The following is a 16,811-nucleotide window of genomic DNA, read 5'->3' as shown; positions in this document are numbered from 1 at the left end:
GTTCTTAATGCAAAATACACACACACACACACACACACACACACACACACACACACACACACACACACATGAGGCTTTATTCCAGAGCTCTGGGGACGACTGGTATCCCACACAGGGGGTAGAGTTAACCCTGAAGAGGAGAGGGACCCTTCTTTTATGGACCCTCAAGGGGGAAGAAGGGAGGAGGGAATAGGGGATTTTCAAATCACATGGCCTTGGGCCATCAATCTGACAAGTTTTAGCTTCCGGATTTGAGATGATTTACAAAGAATGGGTATAGGAGGGGTGAGGGGTTGGAGTCCTGTGCAGGAGCAGGTTACCAGGGAAGTTTTTCACCTGTAGCCTAGCAACCAAAGCCCACAAATTCTTGGCTAAAAGCTATAACAATCGGCAAACGCATGAGTTCACACAACAATCAGGGCCTGCTCAAACACAAATTCAAAAAGTATTCAAACTATACAAATGTTTCTAAGCTACCGGGGCGTAATAAACTTTTTTCCCTTCACCAGCAATAAAATCTATTTCATCAATCTAGGGTTTTAATGATTTCTTTTATCTTGTCAAAGCCTTACAGGAGCACTAGGGTGAAGGGACACTGCAGGAAAACAGACTTTCTCCAGGGTCTTGGGCAGCTGCTGGCTGCGCTCACCCTTCATGGCTCGTAACGTATCCAGCCACATGGGCACTGACCACCACAGGCCCAGACTGGAAAAATCAGATTAGTCTCATCATCCTGTTGCCCCAGCGACACGCAGTTTTGCCTCCGACCTCCAAGCACTTGGCTCCTTGTTCCAGGCTGAAAGGAACTTTAAGGTGGTCCTTGTGCAAGGGTTGGCCAATGTCACAGCAGCCTTTTCTGGAAGTGCTCACCATGCTGTGTCCTCCTGAGAGGCATTGTGAGGAGCCCAAGTGTTCTGTCTTACACACCTTGCCATCTCCAGGGTGAGGACTCCACAGTCTGAGGGAAGCCCAGAGAGCTGGCTGTGTGAGGTGCTCTCCCCGTCCCTGGGGAGAACGGACCTGACAGAATGACTTCAGGGTGGGGAATTTATTTTGTCTCACAGTTTTGGAGGGCTTGCTGGGCCCCCTTCACCCTGTGTATTTGGCAGATGACCTACCGTGGTGACCAGGAAGCAGGTTCCATGGTGGCCAGGAAGCAAGTTCCATAGTGGCCAGGAAGCAGGTGCCATGGTGAACAGGAAGCAGGTGCCATGGTGGACAGGAAGCAGGTGCCATGGTGGACAGGAAGCAGGTATCATGGTGGACAGAAAGCAGAGACTTGTGAATATACTCACTGGGTATTGGTTTTTGTCTTGTTGCTATGACAACCTCATGGCAGGAGTGGAGAAGTCATGATGGTGGGAGCTTGAGGCAGTCTGTCGTCAAATCAAGTGGGCAGTCACCACAGTCAGGAAGCAGAGAGGTGAGCTCCCTTTCTCCCTGTAATTTGGTAAGAGCATGCATGGCTTGTGGGATGGTGCCACAGAGGCCCTCCCGTGTCAACAACCCAGCTCCCAGAGGTTTGTCTCCCAGGTGATTCTAGATCCTCTTTAGTTGGCCATCAACATTAGCCACCACAGCTGGCTTTCTCCCAACCACACCTTTGCTCCTTCCAAGGCTCTAGCCCTGGGGTTCTCAACCTTCCGGTCATGACCCAAATGACCCTTTAACAGGAGTTGCATATCAGATATCCTGCATCCAATATTTATGTTACAATTTGTAACAGTAGCAAAATTACAGTTACCATTTAGCAACAATGATAATGTTATGGTTGGGGGCACCACAACCTGAGGGACTGTATTAAAGGGTTGCAGCATCAAGGAGGCTGAGAGCCACTGCTCTAGCCTATGATATCATGCTGCTCAGGGCGAGTCTTCCCTCCTCGTTAATTCTGTGGAAATATCTCCCGACCACAGCTCAGAGTTGTGCCTACATCTTCTAGGTGATTCTAAATCCAGTCAATTTGACAGTGGAGATTAACTAAAATGCCTCAAGTCAGGCCCTTCCCCCTGAGCTCTATAGTAGCCAAATGTATCCAATTCCCAAATCTATACAGTGTTGCTTTCTAAAGGAGCTATCCAGGGTCACGAAGAGGCCATCATCTCTCTTGAGCAATGCACTGGTGACAGGCTCACTCCCCAGGGAAAGTGCTTGTCTCAGGCTTGACCTGTGAGGGTCTGAATAATTCATTGCCTCTGATGAAAGTGACCACTCTCCTTAGTCACCCATGCTGCTTGTGTGGACAGTGAGTTAGCTCCAGGGTAGCCTTGGGGACAGTGAGAAGATGCCGAAAAGAAACAAACTAACAAAGAAAGAATCAAAATGCAAAACCACAGAACTCACCACTGTCTGACAGTTGTCAGCTGGGTCTCTGCAAGTCTTCAAAAGTAAAGTATCCCACACACAGATGACTTGGGGATCCTTGACCCAGGAAAGTGGGGAAAGACAGAAGCCATTGGGTGGATCCCCTTAACTGACACCCCAAGAGGATGCTTCAGATCCAATTTTGTAAAGATAGAGTGTAGGAGTGTGTGTGTGTGTGCACCTGTAGTCCCAGCACTCAAGAGGCCAAGGTAAGAGGATTGTTATGAGTTCCAGCCTGGGCTACATAGAGAGACCTTGTCTCAAAATAGTAAGGTTGGTTTGGTGTTGAGAAATGGTTTGGTCAGTATACTGCCCGACTCACAAGTCTGAGGGCTGGAGTTTGAATTCCTCTAACACGTGTAAGAAGCCATAGTGCCTGTCACCTGTCACCTCAGTGCTGGGGAGGGAGGGAGGAGGATTCCTGGGGAATCAATCCAGCAGAATCAGTGAGTTCCAAGTTCAGGAAGAGATGCCATCTCAAAAGAAAAAAAGGAGAGCTGTTAAGGAGGAGATCACAGACACGCAAAACCACAAACCAAACAAGCCATACATTAGGAATGTAGCTGGCTCTTGCTTAGCATGGTGAAGGCCTGAGGTTGCACATGCTCACACATACACACACATACTTACATACATTTACACACACATATACTCCCATACAGGCATATTTTCACACATGCACATGTACACACACATACTTATGCACAGGCACACCCACACACACATACACACATGCTTGCATATACACACCCCAAATGGATTAGATAAATAAACAAGCGAATATCTCTTCACTGAAGTGGGGGCAGAGCCAAGATAGAACATGGGTCTGGTCCTGGATCAAAGCCTAGCAACCCATAGTGGGGGGAGAAGGGAGAGGAGATGTGGGAGAGACAGACTAGCATCACTCATAGCCCAGCCCCCACTCACATCTGCAGCAATCCATGAGGCTGGGTGGAAGATCCATTAAGTACCCTGCAAGACAGGTCCTAGAAGGGATGCGAGGAGGCTTCGGGGACAGCCTGTAAAGTTCCAAGCTTGTTGAAACATCCTGTTACTGACAAAACAAGCAAGCAACTATCCCCTCCCTGGACTGGGGTAGGGCTGAGATAGAACACTGGCTTGGTCCTGGGTCTATGCCTAGTGACCCAAAGGTGGGGGTTGGAGAAGGGAGAGAGAAAGAGATAGATGGGAGAGGGTAGGAGGGAAAGTGGTGGGGAGAGACAGGGAGGGGGAAGGAAGAAAGAGGAAGTGGAGAAAGAGAAAGGTTAGAAGAGGGATGGGGAGTGGGGGGGGGAGAAGGAGAGAAAGGAGAGGAGAGACAGCCCTTCGATCTTAGATCGAAAGCCCCAGTTTCTAGCAGGCATGCTGCGTCAGTTCTTCCACAGGCTCAGTATGATACAAATCTGAGCTCTCAGCTATATACCACCCTACAGAGCCCTGGCTGCAGCCAGCTCAGAGCCCTGGAGCCTGGTCCTCTCCCCCGCCACAGCTCCCTTCCCATCATCAGCATCTCAGGGAGGTCAGTTTCTCCTTCTCCTAGCTCTGAGGCTGGCTGCTGTGGGTTTGCCTTAGGCTGCTCTGACAGCCTTCAGATTGCTCACCCTAGGTTCTTCTCCAACAAACTGATCTATCCCAACAAGTGGAGCCCACCCTCCCACTCCCCACCCCCACCCGCCCACCCACCCCGTGCTTCAAGGGATGTGATTTCTTTTTGCTTTTTGGCAATGGAACCCAGGGCCTTGGGCACTCTAGGCAAGTGCCATACACCCCTGACCCCAGTCCTGATGTGATGGTTTTATTTTTGTAGGCTGCCTTCATTCCTTTCAGCTTTGTTACCACACGACGACGACGACGATCTAACTACCAAATGAGCCTTGACAAGGCATATTTAAACATGACTGTTCTTGCTTCGCACTGCCAAGGACTCTGAGGTACTTGGGAAGTGTCTCCCACGACCTCTCTCCCATGGCTGTTTTCGTGCCTTTCCATTTAGGAAACAACAATTTCTTTCCTGTGTTTTGAGCCAGAGAACACGAAGCTTTGCTTTCAGTGACACCCAGGGACTCTTGAGCTGAAAACATCCCTTTCCAGGAGGTGGGCAGCACCAGGCAGGAAGGAGCCCTCCCCCAGGATGAAAACACGGATCTTCTCCTGTACCCCCACATAACTGAAAACAATGGGCCGGCCCCTCAAAGGGCCTACACCTAATCCAGTCATCGATGGAAATGCCCTTGCCCAGCACAGCCAAGGCCCTATCCAGAACTAAACACTCCAGGCCTACCCACTTCCAGGGGGGTTTTAAAGAAGAGACCCATGCCTGGGCTTCCCATGTGCAAGGTGGGCTGTCAGTCCCTGAAGGAGTAGGAACAGGGACAGTTTCTGGATGGCACAATTGCAATGAACAAAGACAAAGCAAATAAAGCCCTACAACTGAGAATGGTGAGGGAAAGGATAGCAAGGATCAGGGTCTGACCACTTTACCACTGGGAACCATCAAGACTGAAGCGTGGTCTCATGGTGACCAGGTGGCCCCGTGACTTGTGTTGTAGAAAGAGCTCCACTTAGTGGGGTTGAAGACTAACTTTGCCTCCCTCCCACCTGCCTGCCTCTTGCCCTTCAGATCTGCGGCTGTTCTTAGCAGCCAGCATCCGTCTCGGGGATCTTGAGGAGTAAGGAGGGGTGTTGAGGGGCACTGATGGGTACTGGAGTATTGAGGAGTACTGAAGAGTACTGAGGAGCACTGAGGAATACTCAGGGGCTCCTGGGGGTACTGAGGAGTACTGAGGGGCACTGAGGAGTCCTGAGAGGTACTGGGGAGCACTGAGGGGTACTGAGGGGCACTGAGGGCGACTGAGGGAAACTGGGGAGCACTGAGGGGGTACTGAGAAGCACTGAGGGGTACTGAGGGGCACTGAGGGGAACTGAGGGGAACTGGGGAGTACTGAGGGGCACTGAGGGAGACTGAGGGGCACTGGGATGTACTGAAGAGCACTGAGGGGTACTGAAGGGTACTGAAGGGCATTGATGGATATTGAGGAGTACTGGGATGTTCTGAGAACTGTGAGTGAGAGAAGGGTTTGAGCTCACAAGGCAGCTGAGGATGACCTTGAACACCAGATCTTCCTGTTTCTTCCTCCCAGGTGCTGGGATGACAGGCTTGTGGCAGCATGTCTTGTTTCCATGGTGATGGAGACTGAACCCAGGGCTTTGTGCATGCCAGGCAAGCACTCTGCCATCTCTTCTTTCAGAGCTTTGGTTTACTGTCTTGGACTTTACAGATGGGACCAACAATACATCCCATAGTACACGCATGATATGTTTCTTGTAGAATTTATGTTAAGTGGATGAACGGCTCTGGGTGTCTGTCTGCTGTGCAGGTCCCAGACACTCTCTTCTGGCCGAGTCTTTCCCCGCAGAAGTGTTTTTCTAACCTCCATCAGTATGGATTTCTTCAGTCTGACTCTGCGTCCTTCTTAGGGGTATATCCCTGGGATAAAGACCATGACCAAAAGCAACTTGGGGGAGGGAAGTTTATTTGGCTTCCCTTTCCCAACCACTGTCCATCACTGAGGGAAGCCAAGGCAGGAACTCAAGCAGAGGCCTTGGAGAGATGTGGCTTACTGCGTGGCTCCCCATGGCTTACTCAGTCTGCTTTCTTATAGAACCCAGGACCACCTGCCCCAGGCTGTCACTGCCCAGAGTGGACTGGGCCCTCCTATGTCAATCATTAATCAAGAGAAGGAGGTATCCTTTCAACGAAGGTTCTCTCTTCCGATGACTCTAGTTCGTGTCAAGTTGACAAAACCCAACCAGCAAGCTCTGTTATTCCATAAATAAATGGTGTGATGTATTGAAACCCATTTCTCCCTTACTCATCAGACAAGCTTAAGCATCATCCCACTCTCCCAATGTATCCAAATTCCTTTAATTGATTATCTTTGGTTGCTTCCAGCTTGGGGCTATTTGGAGAATTAAATATCCAAGTTGCGTCAGGCTTCTTTTATTCATAGCAATGGGTCTGCCAAGGGAGGGGGGTGGCGTTGAGAGAGATCCATCCACAGCCTGCTGGCTGGCTCTCGAGTGTCATTATCAACCCAGGCAAGTGTCTACTGCACAGCCGCTTCCAACAGCCACCACTGAAGCACCAACACCTTGTGTGTGGTGGGTGGGGGTGGGAGAGGGCTCAGCCTTCAGAAATGGCTCCAGCTCAGTCCCAAGTCTAGGGCACTTGAGGGCTCTGAGACCTGACAGTCAAGATCTATTTCCTCTCCCTAGCGGAGCTCAGTGGTTCAGCCTAAAGACTTCCGTGGAAAAGCCACCTTTCAGGGCTTCACACGTCCTAAGATAGGAGCTCTTATGTATTCCTTGGAGGACAAAGAACCTTCCTCAATGAAAACCAAGTAAACAAGATCCGCCTCTGTTTGGGATAACACAACAGAGTGAAAACAGGCAGTTGGATCCAACCATTGTGCTGTTCCCACAGAAAGGGCTCATTAAGAAGCCCTGGGGACATAGTTTATTCCAAGGAAAATGTTCCTGAGCTTACACATCCTGAGGCGTGGTGACGTCACTTCCCCAAAAGAGCCCTGTCAGGATATTAGCTTGTCTTGTTTTGTTAGGAGACAGGGCACTCTGCCCTCTGGCTCTGAACTGGGTGCCGCCTCCTCCAGCCCCTTCCCAGGCCACGTAAGGAAGTTGCTCTTACAGTCAGGCAGCTGGGTGACACCTGACTTCATTGGGGGGTCCCCAGGATGCAAAGCATCCCAAAGATCTGGTCAACCTCCGAGCCACATGCAAAGGGGAAGAAAGGAGGATATGTTCTGTGGACCGTTTGTCAGACAGATTCCAGGGTTAGATAAGTGGCCTGAACCAGAGCCAGTGGCCTTTAAGATATCTTTCCTGCCAAACAAGGTGGACAAGTGTAATCCCAGAACCGGGGAGATAGAAGCAGGAAGATCAGAATTCAAGGTCATCCTCAACTACATAGCAAGTTCAGAGCCAGCCAGGGCTACAGAGCCCCTATGTATGTATGTATGTATGTATGTATGTATGTATATGGATAGATAAGATGGATAGATAGATAGATAGATAGATAGATAGATAGATAGATAGATAGTCTGCCCGTCTTTTGTTTTGGTTTTGAGACAGGGTTTCTCTTTGGAACAGCCCTGGAACTTGCTTGGTTGACCAGGCTTTCCTAGAACCCAGCGATCCACCTGCCTCTGCCTCCCCAGTGCCAGGATGAAAGGTCTACACCACTATTGCCTGGCTGACTCTGTCTTTACAACAAAAGAAAGATCTTTCCCAGGAGAGTACGCTTGGCTTCCCAGCCAACCCCAGACTCCCCTCAATTCTCCCTAATAGAAGCAGTCACTGAGGGAACTGGCAAGATGGCCATGTGGGTCTGGGCTCCTGTCACACAGGCAATCTGGCTTTGATCCTGGGAGCCCATATAAAGGCAGCAGGAGACAACACTCCACAGGGTGCTCCTTCAACCTCTACATACCTGCACCCACACACACCTCACCGTGCACATACACAACAGTAATAAATAATGTTTATAATGGCATCTTTTTACATAGTCCAGGTTGGCCTCAAATCTGTGACCCTCCTGCCTCAACTTCTTGGTTTTTTTGGTTTTTTGTTTTTTTGGTTTTTCGAGACAGGGTTTCTCTGTATAGCTCTGGCTGTTCTGGAACTCACTTTGTAGACCAGGCTGGCCTGGAACTCAGAAATCCGCCTGCCTCTGCCTCCCGAGTGCTGGGATTAAAGGCGTGCGCCACCACTGCCCGGCTCTTTTTTTTGTTTTTTGTTTTGTTTGTTTTTTGTTTTGTTTTTGTTTTTGTTTTTTTTTTTTTTTTATTTTCGAGACAGGGTTTCTCTGTGTAGTCTTGGCTGTCTTAGAACTCACTTTGTAGACCAGACTGGCCTCGAATTGCCTCAACCTCTTGAGTGCTGGCATTACAGGTGTGAACTATCACATCAAGCTAACAACCATTTAAACAGAACTAAGAGGACAGATCACGAGGAGTATGAAAGGTCATGTACAATAGTGTCCCTCTGTTTTATTGTATCCATAACAGGAAGGACTTGGGAGCAGGCAGGGTCAGGGTACCTTCTGCCAGCCTAAAGGAGGCGTCCCATGTCCCCGGCGTGGGTTGTGGTGAACTTCTCTAACACAGTCACAGGACACTGGCTGAGGACGGTGGAAGAGCTCACAGCACTGGGATTTCAGAGTGCCACCGAAATTTCACTGAGTGGATTTAGGCAGGATGTGATGGTCCACACCTGTGATTTCAACACCAGGAGGCTGAGGCAGGAGACTGAAGAGTTGGAGGCAAGCCTCAACTTCTGGGGGAGGGGGTGGGGGGCAGGAAAGGGAGAGAGAGAGAAAAGAGAGAGAGAGGGAGAGAGAAAAGAGAGAGAGAGAGAGACAAGCCAGAGAGAGGGAGAGATAAAGACAGAGATATAGAGACACAGAGAGACAAAGAGATAGAAAAAGAGAGAGATACAGAGAGAGAAAGACAAAGAGACACAGAGACAGACAGATACAGAGAAAGACAGACAGACACATACACACACACACACACACACACACACACACAGATCATGTTTAGTTGCTACTTACTGGCTGGGCAGGAGAATGACTGTTGAGTGGGGCATGGGGCCCCAGGGGCTGTGTTTGGGGATGTACATCTGAGGTGTGACAGAACTGAGGCAGCTATAAGCCACAGCACAAATGTCAAGCCCACAGAGTCACACTCGGAGGTCATGACGTGGCCAGCAGATGAAGTCCCCTGTTCAAAGGCCCTTACAGGTGTAGCGGATGGAATGGTGCTGGCAATGTGCCACTAGCCCTACAGAACTCCCCTGAGAAAAAGCTGTGTCAGCAAGACGGCCTGGCCCCGCCCAGCCGGTGAAGCCCCAAGGACTCTGAGACAGCCTCAGTGGGAGAAAGTCGTGACCTTCTCACAGTCCTCGGTTTTCTCCCTCGGCTATGTTCTGATGTGTTCTCTATGTACAGATGAACTTCAGTTTCTCTCCACTTTGGGTTTTGGGTTTGTTTGGTTTTATTTTTTTCCAATGTCTCTTTCTTCCATTAATTGAGCAAAAAACAGAGTGGAAATCTAAAGAAGAAATTGTGTGTGTGTGTGTGTGTGTGTGTGTGTGTGTGTGTATCTGTTATCTGTTTGTACACTTTTCTTTCCTTTAAAGTCATGCAAATATGCTGGTGAGGCACCTTGTCCCTTTAATCTTAGCACTAGAGGCAGAGGTACAGTGATTTTAGCGAATTAGTGGCCAGCCTGGTCTACATAGCAACTTTCAGGCCAGCTAGAGCTACCAAGACAGACCTTGTCTCAAAACACAAAACAAAACAAATAAAATCAGTTAAATGACACTCCTCAGTTTTGCCCTGAGAGTCAAGCACGACCTCCAGTCAATCAGGCACTTAGAGCTGGCTCACTGGCGACTATCCCCCGGCCTGCGTCCTCACCACAAGAGGAACTGCTGAAAGACAGACAGGTGGCCTCGGGAAAGCTGCAGGACTGAGCGGTCCAACCGGGACCCCCTCCACCTGGGCAGCATTTGCGGCTGAGTGAACGAGACTCTTCGCCCTGACCCTCAAGGCACTAGCCTCTCCACCGGCAGCTGGTTTTCTCCAGCATTAGCGACTCCGAGAGAAATCACATGCCTAGGGAGACGTGTGACGTGTGAACTTTCTCGGGTGACACACGCATTAACTGCTCTTGTACGCAGAGTGACACTGTGGGCTGGATCGGGCTGGCCCCAGTAATGTTCTCCGGAGGGCGGAGTGGGGGTGGGGCACAGCAAGGAGCCAATGGGCGGGACTGCGGAGCAGCGGCTGAGCTCAGAATCTCGACCCTCCCCTTACTTGGAGCAGAAGCGGAGGTGACTTTCTTGATTCTCAACCAAATTACATATATTTTTTTCAAAGGCTGGGGATGTAATTCAGCATACATAAGGTCTTGGGTTGGATCCCTAACACCAAAAATAAACCAAACAAAACCCCCAAACAAACCAACCCCCCTCACCCTTCCTTCACTGCCTGTCTTATTCGCAGAAGAACTCACCTTTCTTAAGGCCCTTTCTGGAGTTTCACAGTTGGGGTACGCCTCCTCATTTCCTGTTACTTATCCCTAGAGGGAAAGAAATGACCTAAACAGGGCAGGTGAGATGCTCCCTGAAAACAGAGGCTCACCCCACCGAGATGGCAACTGAATGAAAAATAGAAATTAAAAAATGATAATAATTTTTAAAAAACCGGAAATGACTGTTCCTAAGTATGGTGGAGAAGACGATTTATTGTAGATATGAGGGAGAGCATAGCCTGAGGCAGGGGCATCTTGGAGAGCCCAGAGTAGAGATGGTCAGACTGAGCTGGGCCACGCAGGGATACAGGGACAGGGCAGGTAACCAACGTGTCTGGATTATAGGAATGGGGTCTGAGACTGAATACCCAGAGTTCAATCATTAGATCCCAACATGGAAAGAGAATGGATTCACAGTGGCACAGTGAGTCTGCAATTGAACAGGCTCGTGCGCACACACACACACTGCTAATAATAAATAAAAGTTAAAAAGGTAGCAATTCGCCTAAAAAAAAACTTTCTGCAAAAAAAAAACATATCTCCCACATGCAACTAAAAGTGCTGCCCCTGGGCTGGAGCAATGGCTCAGTGATTAAGAGCACCGACTGCTCTTCTGAAGGTCCTGAGTTCAAATCCCAGCAATCACATGGTGACTCACAACCATCCATCTTCTGGAGTGTCTGAAGACAGCTGCAGTGTACTTACATAAAATAAATAAATAAAATCTTTAAAAAGAAAAAAAAAAGTGCTGCCGCCACTTCCACTAGGGTCACTTCAATTTGTATTGTTCTGTGAACTCCTGTAAACTTGAACATTCATTAAACAAACCATCTTTCCCTTGTAACCCACGCTGTCAGTACTGTTTGCTATCCCCAATTACTGAAAATGAGAGTAGAAGAAGCCAAGCCAGGTGTGGTGGAAGACACCTTTCATCTCAGCATTTTTGAGGCAGGAGGATTTCTGTGAGTTCGCGAGGCCAGCCTGGTCTGCATAGAGAGTTGCAGGACAGTCAGGGCTACATACTGAGACCCTGTTTTTACAAATAGCATATAGAGGGAGAATTTTTCTCTCCTGGACAAAGGAGCCAACATCCTTTATGATATGGTGATTAATCTAAAGGTTTTGTAAAAATCTGGGAGAACAGAAACAGAACAGAGAGTGTCACATATTTATTTTGGGGGCTGGGCAGTTTACCTAGACAAATAACTAACCAACCGAACCACACCCCTCACCCAGCCTAATTTAGCATAGGCCTACTAAACACCCAACAGTTCGCAGCGTTCCCCCCTTAAACCGTTCATTTGCTGTAGAAGAACGGGGTCACGCCAGGCCAGTGACTGCCCAACATCACACGCCCCGTTTGCTTTTCCTTCATAAATACTGTGGCGTACTCTCAGGTGCTGAGCTGGGTATCAATGACTCATCCATGCATAGGACAGTCACCAAAGCCTGGGGTGGACTTCCTAGCCGAGGAGCTGGGGGGGGGGTAGGGAGGTGGGGAGGAAGGCAGGCAGGCAGGCATGCACACAGAAAGGCAGGACTGCCCACGAGGCCCCAGCTGTCACGGAACTGTGATTCCTTCTGGTGAATGAGATGGATGGGAGCCATTGATCTGCTCAGGTCCGTGTTCTGCTCCATGTCATCTCCACTGAAGTCTCCCTGTCACCTGGCCAGAGCTCTGTTATCCAACCTTCAGAGAAATTAGAGATATGAGCTGACTCCTGCTCAGGACCAGGAAGTTCCGGGGTTTTGTCCTTCATGGAGAAAAAGCTGTCCCGCTTATCCTGGTTGGCTGCCTCTGCCTTCTGCGTCTTCCCAGCCCTTCCCCCTGCCTGTGCTGCAGAGCTGTGGAGCCTCAGGCCTAGGCCTGGCTGACCCCCGTGTGGGGACTGCCACACAATAGAATTAGGCCTTTTCGCTGTGTCAGAAAACAAACATGCTTAGGGCATGGCTCAGGCCATGTCTTGCCTAGGATGTGAGAGGTCCTGGATTCGATCCCCAGCACCCAATGTGTCTCCCCTCTCCCCTCCGCACCCCAAAGAATGAGAATCCTCCCAGGATTGGTGCCTCTAGGTTTAGGCAGAAAGAAAAGTTTTTAAAAATTAACATTTGTGCTCAGAGGTTAAGAGCACTGACTAATCTTCCGAAGGTCCTGAGTTCAAATCCCAGCAACCACATGGTGGCTCACAACCATCTGTAATGAGATCTGACACCCTCTTCTGGAGTGTCTGAAGACAGCTACAGTGTACTTACATATAATAAATAAGTTAAAAAAAATTAACGTTTGTGTGTGTGCATGTGTGTGTGTGTGTGTGTGTGTGCGCACATTTGAGAGCATGCTCTTGAATACCACCACGTGTATGCAGAGGTCGGAGGGGAATTTGCAGGAATTGGCTCTCTTCTCCTACTTGGTGACTGTGCACTGGGCCATCTCACAACCCTGCTTCCTATCTCCTGCCTTTGTTTGTTTGTTTGCCACAATGCTGAGCCTAGAAAGAACCTTCATGATGAACAGGAGAAAGAAGGGCTAGAAAGGTCTAGGGAGGGAGGAGCCTGAAGAGGGAGGTGGCAGGTCAGAGGTCAGCCAGAGGATCCCATTCTTCTCAGAGCTTCTCAGAGGGGATTGTGCGGGCTCTCTTGGAGATTGGGCTCACGTTCAGGGCCTATGGGATGGAGAGAAACCCCATAGTCTCATTAGTAAATACTTTGCCCCCAGTGATGGGTGGGGACAAAGAGTGCCACAGACCAGAGACCAAAAATGGGATCCTGGAGAGGGGTGGGTCTCTTCCAAACCGGGCTTCCCCAGAACCCTCTCTATGAGCTCAGAAGGGTGGAGGGCTTGTCTTTGTGGCCAACATTTTTGGATGTGGGCCCACCCAGAAGACACACCTCTAGTTGTGTTTCCAGAGAAGTTTCACAGAACAGGGAAGCCCTGCCCCTCGGCCCCTCACCCCCCATGACCGAAGCAGAAAGAGAGCTGAGCTCCAGCATCTTCACAGAGAATCCCTGGGAGAAGCTGCTTCACGCGCCTGCCGCCTTCCCTGCCATGTGATCATGAACCCAGATAAACCCTTCCTCCTTTAAACTTCTTTAAAATTAAAAAGAAGTGTGTGTGTGTGTACACACGTGGCCACAGAGGCCAAAAGACATCAGCTCCTCTGGCGTTAGCGTGGTTGCAAGCCCTGTGGCATGAATGGGAGGAACTGGATTTATGTTTTCTGGAAGAATAGCAAGTCCTCCTTGCCACTGAGCCATCAGGTGTTTAAGCTGCTTCTTGTCAGTACTTGGTCACAGCCACAGGGTGTCTAAGACAAGGGCTGTTTCTAAACCATGGCTGCTTTCCTGGAATTCAGGTGCAGATAGAAACAAACTAACTTTACCAGTTCTGAGCACTGTCTGTGGCAAAGCAGCCTAAGAAGTGCGTTCTCTCGGGCATCTTGAAAACCTCTTCGTCTTCAGCTACAGATGAGACTCAGAAACCAGCAATCCCATACGCATGAACTCTCAGCTAAACTCTTTAAACACGGGCTGCTTCCTAGTTCTCCACTGTTCTACTGGGTGTCCTGTACCTTTAATTGCTAAATCTGAAAGTGGGTCTCAAAATAATTTTCCTAGGGGCTGAAGAGATGCCTTAGCAGTTAGGAGCACTGGCTGCTCATCCAGGGGACCTGGGTTCCATTCCCAGCAACGACATGACAGCTCACAACTATGACTCTAGTGCCAGGGGATCTGACACCTTCACACAGACACACATTCAGACAGAACACCAATGCACATGAAATAAAAAAAGTCATTAAAAAATGCCCCCTATAACACACGTCTCCTTTCTCTTTACTGAAAGCCCCACCCTTCACTAGCTGTTCTGCCCCATGGAAGCCTCCGGGCCCCCAGCTCTCCCCACCCTCTGAACCCTGTACCCCTTTCTCATAACTTCTTATGTAAGTCAGGGAGTGCCTGATAGTCTTCTCTGGAAGGTGCTTTCTGTTTTGTTTTGAGATAGGGTCTCCTGTCCCCGGACAGGCCTGGAACTTTCTGGCTGAAGGAAGATGACTTTGAACTCCTGAGCTTCTTGTCCTTGTGCTTCTTAAGTGCTGGGATTTTAGGCTTGAGTTTTAGGGGACTAGTGGAAAGTGTTCTCTCATGTTCTCTCTCTCTCTCTCTCCCCCACCCCCACCCCGTGTGTGTGTGTGTGTGTGTGTGTGTGTGTGTGTGTGTGTGTATGAGGAACCGGGACAGGACACTAGCCCTAGTGTATATCCCGAGCAAGTGTTCTGCTCTGCGGCTGAGATGCAGCCTGTCGCCTCACTTTCGCTTCCCTGACAACCCCACCCTTCAGTAACCACCCTTCAAGTCTTATCTCACGCCCCTTTTGACATAACTGCAAAGGAGCTGTGGAATCCACTTCACCAAGGAGGAAGCAGAGATTGAGATTAGGCACCACAGGTTTCCCACCCAGAACTACAGCAAAAAGAAGACTGGAACTTAAAAAGACGATGGCAGTCTTTCATAATTCAGTGAAAATAAGATATATAGGTTGATGCCGCCCACAGAACTACTCCAAGGTGGATGGACCATAGCCACACTGGCCTTGGAGGTCCTTCTACCTTTTCTGGTAAACAGCTACTTGCACAGGCCCTGAAGAGCCACCCTCCTTCCTACCAGGGTACAGTTAGGCACAGCTAATCTGTAATCTTGTCTGTGCCAGAAGTGTCACTTTGGGCACAGGACTGTACTTCCCATGAGAAACTACTTGGTCTGGCCAGTCAGACGGTCACATCACATCCAGCTGGCCCGCCCAGCCTTGGTTTGGGCTGATGTAGGTTGTCTGTGGTCCAGGATCCCAGGGGAGGATTAGGGTTACTGTTGATCTACTGCTGTTTTCTACAACTTCCAGACAGAAGGCAACAATGTGACTACCCTGTGAGGGGAAAGAAGACAAACACCACAGAGAATTCTCCCTGTGGAACAAAGGAAATGTCTCTCCTTTTTTCCTGTCCCAATGTCTTTTACAGGGGATAAGCCTCTTCAATGCCGACCTAGGTCCCCCACAGCGTTCCTCAGAACCCTGGAGACCCCCACAATTGACTCCATCCCAGAAACTATCTCCTGGGAGAAGGAACGGTTCAAGCTTCAGTGTCCTCGTGTCTCCGCATATCGAATGGGCCAATCCACGGAGCAGGCCACACACGCTGCTTCTATGGTGTGCTGGCATCGCTTTCCTCCAAGACACAGGACACCAATCCCTGCCCTACTCCACTGGCAGCTGCCATGGCGCTCTTTGCGACGGTGGCTTCTGCAGCAAGAAGATTCTCTCATCTTTGACCTTTATGGAGCGGTTTTCTGGATCAGGAAGAGATTCCCCCCCCCCCCCCCGTTAGTTCTACTGTCCCATGGGAGTCTGGTTTAATTCAGCAAATCACAGGCCTTGGGATGCTCAGCAGGGCTTCCGTGACATCAATAGAAAGCAGAGGCCCGGGAGGCCACATTGTATGGTGTAGAAGCCCAGGTGAGCTGCCAGTGCTGAGCAATCCTTCTCTCATGAACGTCCACCAGGCTGGAGAGACAGCTCAACAGTTAAGAGCTCTGTTGCAGCTGGGGTGGGGGTTGGCACACACCTTCTGTTCCAGCACACAGCAGCAGGAGATGAATGTCTGTGAGTTCCAAGCCAGCCTGGTCTAGGCAGCGAGTTCCAGGACAGCCAGGGCTACACAGAGAAACCCTGGCATGAAAACCAAAAAAAGCTAGGCATGCTGGTGCACGTCTTTAATCCCAGCACTCAGGAGACAGAGACAGGCGGATCTCTGGGAGTTGGAGGCCATCCTGGTCTACAGAGGGAGTCCAGGACCAGGGCTGGTTACACTGAGACACCATGTATCAAAACACAATCAAGGGCTGGAGAGATGGCTCAGTGGGTAAGAGCACCCGACTGCTCTTCCGAAGGTCCGGAGTTCAAATCCCAGCAACCACATGGTGGTTCATAACCACCCATAACAAGATCTGACTCCCTCTTCTGGAGTGTCTGAAGATAGCTACAGTGTACTTACATATAATAAATAAATTAATTAAAAAAAAAAAACAACACAATCAATCAATCAATCAACCAAACAAACAAACAAAAAGGGAGCATTTGTTGCTTTTGGGGAGGATTAGGGTTGAGTTCCCACCACCCACAAAGCAACTCACAACCTTCCGTAATTCCAATTCTGGGGATCTATCGCCCTCTCCTGGCCCCCACAGTCTCCTGCACACACATGTTACATATACATAGATGCAACAACATCCTCAAAACATAAAAACAGATAAATCCAAACACCAGGGTATCCACATGTGTATATT

The 16,811-nt window shown here is 49.6% G+C and overlaps 1 long non-coding RNA gene across 1 annotated transcript in view; it reads left to right on the top strand.

Annotated features, from left to right (window-relative positions):
* LOC110331228 overlaps positions 1–8,801 on the top strand; it is a 22,340-nt gene extending 13,539 nt beyond the window's left edge. Inside the window, exon 3 of the long non-coding RNA XR_002381006.1 lies at positions 8,739–8,801. This is a non-coding gene — a long non-coding RNA (uncharacterized LOC110331228). The remainder of the gene's footprint in view (positions 1–8,738) is intronic.
* Positions 8,802–16,811: the final 8,010 nt, after the last annotated feature.

The sequence above is a fragment of the Mus pahari genome, chromosome 14 (assembly GCF_900095145.1).
Source record: "Mus pahari chromosome 14, PAHARI_EIJ_v1.1, whole genome shotgun sequence".
NCBI classification, from domain to species: Eukaryota; Metazoa; Chordata; class Mammalia; order Rodentia; family Muridae; genus Mus; species Mus pahari.
Note: the sequence above shows the minus strand (reverse complement) of the source record. Positions and strands in the feature narration are given on the sequence as shown.